Source organism: Schistocerca gregaria, unplaced genomic scaffold, assembly GCF_023897955.1.
Source record: "Schistocerca gregaria isolate iqSchGreg1 unplaced genomic scaffold, iqSchGreg1.2 ptg000603l, whole genome shotgun sequence".
NCBI classification, from domain to species: domain Eukaryota; kingdom Metazoa; phylum Arthropoda; class Insecta; order Orthoptera; family Acrididae; genus Schistocerca; species Schistocerca gregaria.
In genome coordinates, this window is record NW_026061992.1 from 10,001 (window position 1) to 17,500 (window position 7,500).

The following is a 7,500-nucleotide window of genomic DNA, read 5'->3' on the forward strand; positions in this document are numbered from 1 at the left end:
GTGGCTGTACCAGTTTATCGCTTAACCTAACTGTGGCTGTACCAGTTTATCGCTTAACCTAACTGTGGCTGTACCAGTTTATCGCTTAACCTAACTGTGGCTGTACCAGTTTATCGCTTAACCTAACTGTGGCTGTACCAGTTTATCGCTTAACCTAACTGTGGCTGTACCAGTTTATCGCTTAACCTAACTGTGGCTGTACCAGTTTATCGCTTAACCTAACTGTGGCTGTACCAGATTATCGCTTAACCTAACTGTGGCTGTACCAGATTATCGCTTAACCTAACTGTGGCTGTACCAGTTTATCGCTTAACCTAACTGTGGCTGTACCAGTTTATCGCTTAACCTAACTGTGGCTGTACCAGATTATCGCTTAACCTAACTGTGGCTGTACCAGATTATCGCTTAACCTAACTGTGGCTGTACCAGTTTATCGCTTAACCTAACTGTGGCTGTACCAGTTTATCGCTTAACCTAACTGTGGCTGTACCAGTTTATCGCTTAACCTAACTGTGGCTGTACCAGTTTATCGCTTAACCTAACTGTGGCTGTACCAGTTTATCGCTTAACCTAACTGTGGCTGTACCAGTTTATCGCTTAACCTAACTGTGGCTGTACCAGTTTATCGCTTAACCTAACTGTGGCTGTACCAGTTTATCGCTTAACCTAACTGTGGCTGTACCAGTTTATCGCTTAACCTAACTGTGGCTGTACCAGTTTATCGCTTAACCTAACTGTGGCTGTACCAGATTATCGCTTAACCTAACTGTGGCTGTACCAGATTATCGCTTAACCTAACTGTGGCTGTACCAGATTATCGCTTAACCTAACTGTGGCTGTACCAGATTATCGCTTAACCTAACTGTGGCTGTACCAGATTATCGCTTAACCTAACTCAATTTGTCCCTTAACCTAACTCAATTTGTCCCTTAACCTAACTCAATTTGTCCCTTAACCTAACTCAATTTGTCCCTTAACCTAACTCAATTTGTCCCTTAACCTAACTCAATTTGTCCCTTAACCTAACTCAATTTGTCCCTTAACCTAACTCAATTTGTCCCTTAACCTAACTCAATTTGTCCCTTAACCTAACTCAATTTGTCCCTTAACCTAACTCAATTTGTCCCTTAACCTAACTCAATTTGTCCCTTAACCTAACTCAATTTGTCCCTTAACCTAACTCAATTTGTCCCTTAACCTAACTCAATTTGTCCCTTAACCTAACTCAAGTTGTCCCTTAACCTAACTCAAGTTGTCCCTTAACCTAACTCAAGTTGTCCCTTAACCTAACTCAAGTTGTCCCTTAACCTAACTCAAGTTGTCCCTTAACCTAACTCAAGTTGTCCCTTAACCTAACTCAAGTTGTCCCTTAACCTAACTCAAGTTGTCCCTTAACCTAACTCAAGTTGTCCCTTAACCTAACTCAAGTTGTCCCTTAACCTAACTCAAGTTGTCCCTTAACCTAACTCAAGTTGTCCCTTAACCTAACTCAAGTTGTCCCTTAACCTAACTCAAGTTGTCCCTTAACCTAACTCAAGTTGTCCCTTAACCTAACTCAAGTTGTCCCTTAACCTAACTCAAGTTGTCCCTTAACCTAACTCAAGTTGTCCCTTAACCTAACTCAAGTTGTCCCTTAACCTAACTCAAGTTGTCCCTTAACCTAACTCAAGTTGTCCCTTAACCTAACTCAAGTTGTCCCTTAACCTAACTCAATTTGTCCCTTAACCTAACCCACGTTGTCCCTTAACCTAACTCAAGTTGTCCCTTAACCTAACTCAAGTTGTCCCTTAACCTAACTCAAGTTGTCCCTTAACCTAACTCAAGTTGTCCCTTAACCTAACTCAAGTTGTCCCTTAACCTAACTCAAGTTGTCCCTTAACCTAACTCAAGTTGTCCCTTAACCTAACTCAAGTTGTCCCTTAACCTAACTCAAGTTGTCCCTTAACCTAACTCAAGTTGTCCCTTAACCTAACTCAAGTTGTCCCTTAACCTAACTCAAGTTGTCCCTTAACCTAACTCAAGTTGTCCCTTAACCTAACTCAAGTTGTCCCTTAACCTAACTCAAGTTGTCCCTTAACCTAACTCAAGTTGTCCCTTAACCTAACTCAAGTTGTCCCTTAACCTAACTCAAGTTGTCCCTTAACCTAACTCAAGTTGTCCCTTAACCTAACTCAAGTTGTCCCTTAACCTAACTCAAGTTGTCCCTTAACCTAACTCAAGTTGTCCCTTAACCTAACTCAATTTGTCCCTTAACCTAACTCAATTTGTCCCTTAACCTAACTCAATTTGTCCCTTAACCTAACTCAATTTGTCCCTTAACCTAACTCAAGTTGTCCCTTAACCTAACTCAATTTGTCCCTTAACCTAACTCAATTTGTCCCTTAACCTAACTCAATTTGTCCCTTAACCTAACTCAATTTGTCCCTTAACCTAACTCAAGTTGTCCCTTAACCTAACTCAAGTTGTCCCTTAACCTAACCCACGTTGTCCCTTAACCTAACCCACGTTGTCCCTTAACCTAACCGACGTTGTCCCTTAACCTAACCGACGTTGTCCCTTAACCTAACCGACGTTGTCCCTTAACCTAACCGACGTTGTCCCTTAACCTAACCGACGTTGTCCCTTAACCTAACCGACGTTGTCCCTTAACCTAACCGACGTTGTCCCTTAACCTAACCCACGTTGTCCCTTAACCTAACCCACGTTGTCCCTTAACCTAACCCACGTTGTCCCTTAACCTAACCCACGTTGTCCCTTAACCTAACCCACGTTGTCCCTTAACCTAACCCACGTTGTCCCTTAACCTAACCCACGTTGTCCCTTAACCTAACCCACGTTGTCCCTTAACCTAACCCACGTTGTCCCTTAACCTAACCCACGTTGTCCCTTAACCTAACCCACGTTGTCCCTTAACCTAACCCACGTTGTCCCTTAACCTAACCCACGTTGTCCCTTAACCTAACCCACGTTGTCCCTTAACCTAACCCACGTTGTCCCTTAACCTAACCCACGTTGTCCCTTAACCTAACCCACGTTGTCCCTTAACCTAACCCACGTTGTCCCTTAACCTAACCCACGTTGTCCCTTAACCTAACCCACGTTGTCCCTTAACCTAACCCACGTTGTCCCTTAACCTAACCCACGTTGTCCCTTAACCTAACCCACGTTGTCCCTTAACCTAACCCACGTTGTCCCTTTGCCTAACATAGTTCACTGCTCGGAATCTCTGGTGTCGTTGTTATCCTCATGTAGATGTCTTGCGAGTGTTGCTTACTTTCCACATATTCCTGCTATCCACTGTCAATTGTACTGCAATAGGACTATATCGCCGACCCCCCCCCTCCCCCCCCTCTGTCCCCCTCTGTCCCCCTCTTTGTGTCTCTGTCCTCTCAAGCTGGTCGGTCTGGCGTTTGAGTGTTAAATGAGCCTCGCAGCTGTTCAGTTGCATTCAGATGTCGACGCCCTCAGTGTACGTCGTGGTATGGTCTGTGTCCATTGTCCGCTGATGTCGTACGCGTAACCCACACGCTGTACCGATCATCGGTCGTTACGTACAGAGTGAAGTAGTGTGATACGTGTGACCGTACGCTGGCTGTGCCCAACGGTGTCGAATCTCAATTTCCATATGTTGTGCTTGATGCTACTTGTCTCGTCTCCCAATAACAGCTAGGTTGCACTGTGGTACGCCGTAGAGGCGTGTGGGAGGAACGTACGAACGCATTGTATGTCACCCTGGGTCGCTGGGGGTGGTGGTGCGGTGAGTCAGGTCAGGTCAGGTCAGCGTGAGCCGTCTGATGTAGTGACGCGTGTATTCCGACTTTGTCGTATTGCCTCACACAAAGTGCTACCCTGGTGGACCGCGTTCCATATCTGGGACATGCCGCAGATGCCGGTTGACAGTGGATCGCGGAAGGTACATCGCATACGTGCGCGGGCCACCTTCCACGTGTTCTCTTCTGCACATGTCGCAGTGTGTATGTGGTCTGATGTAGCGTGTCGTGACACATGACATCCTGGCATGCAAGAATTGTTGAATTCGCAAATGTAGGTGGACATCTACGTTTACTGCCCAAGATACGCAAATGAACTGGAAATCCGTTGTTGAGCGGTTGTTCACGCTGGAGGTGAATCTGTGATGGCGACGATCGGTACAGCTATTAACCGGTTGTTTCAGCGGTACCCGCCACATCCACACGCGTGACTAGGCCCATGTGGGTATGAAGCGATACGCGGCGGTGGCTTGGTGGGACTGTTCCCGGCCGGTGAAGGGGGGCCGCCCGGCGTGTTGGCCGCGCGCTGCGTGGGCGCACGCGCAACAGGCGGCTGGTGGGGGGCGCCGAGTGGCAGGAGCGCCAGCCGACGGGCCCGGCAGGCGGCGCAGCTACGCTGCGGCGCACCCTGCACGCGGCGCCTGGCGGCCAAAGTTGGTTCAGCCGAGCCCGGTGCGAAGCGCGGTGGACATCTGCAGTGTGCTGGTCTGATTGAGGACTGTGTGCGTTGAGGATGCGCCGCCGCCTGGCACTCGGCGCCGCGACGCCGTCTGCTGCTCGGTCGCCCCAGCGGTTCTCGCAGGTGGTTTGTATCGCAGTTGTGCGGACGTGTTGGCGCGTGCGCTGTGCTGGGAGAGTTCGCTTCTGCACCCAAGTGGGGCTTTGCCCTTGTGTGGCGCTGGCGTTGGAGCTGCCGGTCACCATAGGTGGCGCGTGTTGTCTCCCGCCGGCAATGCCACGACAGCACGCTCCCGGGCCTCTGTCGGCAGCGGCAAGCTCAGTTGGGAGCAAGGGTGTTCGCACTAAAACCGTCTACTCGCCTAACTCCGGGCGATTGCGCCTCTCTCGAAACCGACCAAGTACCTAGGACGGCGCTGCGCGCCGCCGGGACCTGAGAGGGTTTCGAGGTGTATCGTGCAGGGGAGCTCGGCCTCCTCCTGTTTGCAGAATAATTGAGCGGACGCTTGCGTGTTCGCGCGGGCCCCCGGGACACACTCCCGGGCGGCCGGCTGCTCAGCTCTAGTTGACGCAGCTCCCTGGTTGATCCTGCCAGTAGTCATATGCTTGTCTCAAAGATTAAGCCATGCATGTCTCAGTACAAGCCGCATTAAGGTGAAACCGCGAATGGCTCATTAAATCAGTTATGGTTCCTTAGATCGTACCCACGTTACTTGGATAACTGTGGTAATTCTAGAGCTAATACATGCAAACAGAGTCCCGACCAGAGATGGAAGGGACGCTTTTATTAGATCAAAACCAATCGGATTGGCTTGTCTGGTCCGTTTGCCTTGGTGACTCTGAATAACTTTGGGCTGATCGCACGGTCCTCGTACCGGCGACGCATCTTTCAAATGTCTGCCTTATCAACTGTCGATGGTAGGTTCTGCGCCTACCATGGTTGTAACGGGTAACGGGGAATCAGGGTTCGATTCCGGAGAGGGAGCCTGAGAAACGGCTACCACATCCAAGGAAGGCAGCAGGCGCGCAAATTACCCACTCCCGGCACGGGGAGGTAGTGACGAAAAATAACGATACGGGACTCATCCGAGGCCCCGTAATCGGAATGAGTACACTTTAAATCCTTTAACGAGTATCTATTGGAGGGCAAGTCTGGTGCCAGCAGCCGCGGTAATTCCAGCTCCAATAGCGTATATTAAAGTTGTTGCGGTTAAAAAGCTCGTAGTTGGATTTGTGTCCCACGCTGTTGGTTCACCGCCCGTCGGTGTTTAACTGGCATGTATCGTGGGACGTCCTGCCGGTGGGGCGAGCCGAAGGGGTGCTTTCGCGTCCCGAGGCGGACCCCGTTTAAATCCTACCAGGGTGCTCTTTGTTGAGTGTCTCGGTGGGCCGGCACGTTTACTTTGAACAAATTAGAGTGCTTAAAGCAGGCAAGCCCGCCTGAATACTGTGTGCATGGAATAATGGAATAGGACCTCGGTTCTATTTTGTTGGTTTTCGGAACCCGAGGTAATGATTAATAGGGACAGGCGGGGGCATTCGTATTGCGACGTTAGAGGTGAAATTCTTGGATCGTCGCAAGACGAACAGAAGCGAAAGCATTTGCCAAGTATGTTTTCATTAATCAAGAACGAAAGTTAGAGGTTCGAAGGCGATCAGATACCGCCCTAGTTCTAACCATAAACGATGCCAGCCAGCGATCCGCCGCAGTTCCTCCGATGACTCGGCGGGCAGCCTCCGGGAAACCAAAGCTTTTGGGTTCCGGGGGAAGTATGGTTGCAAAGCTGAAACTTAAAGGAATTGACGGAAGGGCACCACCAGGAGTGGAGCCTGCGGCTTAATTTGACTCAACACGGGAAACCTCACCAGGCCCGGACACCGGAAGGATTGACAGATTGATAGCTCTTTCTTGATTCGGTGGGTGGTGGTGCATGGCCGTTCTTAGTTGGTGGAGCGATTTGTCTGGTTAATTCCGATAACGAACGAGACTCTAGCCTGCTAACTAGTCGCGTGACATCCTTCGTGCTGTCAGCGATTACTTTTCTTCTTAGAGGGACAGGCGGCTTCTAGCCGCACGAGATTGAGCAATAACAGGTCTGTGATGCCCTTAGATGTTCTGGGCCGCACGCGCGCTACACTGAAGGAATCAGCGTGTCTTCCTAGGCCGAAAGGTCGGGGTAACCCGCTGAACCTCCTTCGTGCTAGGGATTGGGGCTTGCAATTGTTCCCCATGAACGAGGAATTCCCAGTAAGCGCGAGTCATAAGCTCGCGTTGATTACGTCCCTGCCCTTTGTACACACCGCCCGTCGCTACTACCGATTGAATGATTTAGTGAGGTCTTCGGACTGGTACGCGGCATCGACTCTGTCGTTGCTGATGCTACCGGAAAGATGACCAAACTTGATCATTTAGAGGAAGTAAAAGTCGTAACAAGGTTTCCGTAGGTGAACCTGCGGAAGGATCATTACCGACTAGACTGCATGTCTTTCGATGTGCGTGTCGTGTCGCGCAACACGCTACCTGTACGGCAGTGGCCGTGCGCCGCGTGCGGAACCACGCGTGCCTCTCAAAACTAGCGGAAGTGTTGTTGTTGTGTGGTACGAGCGCTGAAGCTCTGGAGCGGCTGGCCTGCGGTACCTGGCGCCTGGCGCCGGTTTTGAATGACGTTCGCCCGAGTGCCTGTCCGCTCCGGTGTGGAGCCGTACGACGCCCATCGGCTGTGAGGCCGTTGGACACAAAAAAAATAGTGGAACAGGGGCCGTCAGACGCCTCAGTCCCGCAAATGCTACTGTCTTGAAAGAGACAGTGGGAGACTGAAAAGGAAAAGATCACCCAGGACGGTGGATCACTCGGCTCGTGGGTCGATGAAGAACGCAGCAAATTGCGCGTCGACATGTGAACTGCAGGACACATGAACATCGACGTTTCGAACGCACATTGCGGTCCATGGATTCCGTTCCCGGGCCACGTCTGGCTGAGGGTCGGCTACGTATACTGAAGCGCGCGGCGTTTGTCCCGCTTCGGAGACGTGGGAGTGTCGTGGTCGCCTGT

General features: G+C 50.4%; 2 non-coding genes across 2 annotated transcripts; both read left to right on the forward strand.

Annotated features, from left to right (window-relative positions):
* Positions 1 to 5,023: 5,023 nt before the first annotated feature.
* Positions 5,024 to 6,916, forward strand: LOC126316842 (small subunit ribosomal RNA). The gene has a single exon (XR_007556289.1). It is a non-coding gene; the product is annotated as a small subunit ribosomal RNA (ribosomal RNA).
* Positions 6,917 to 7,278: 362 nt separating this feature from the next.
* LOC126316840 (5.8S ribosomal RNA) lies at positions 7,279 to 7,433 on the forward strand. The gene has a single exon (XR_007556287.1). It is a non-coding gene; the product is annotated as a 5.8S ribosomal RNA (ribosomal RNA).
* Positions 7,434 to 7,500: the final 67 nt, after the last annotated feature.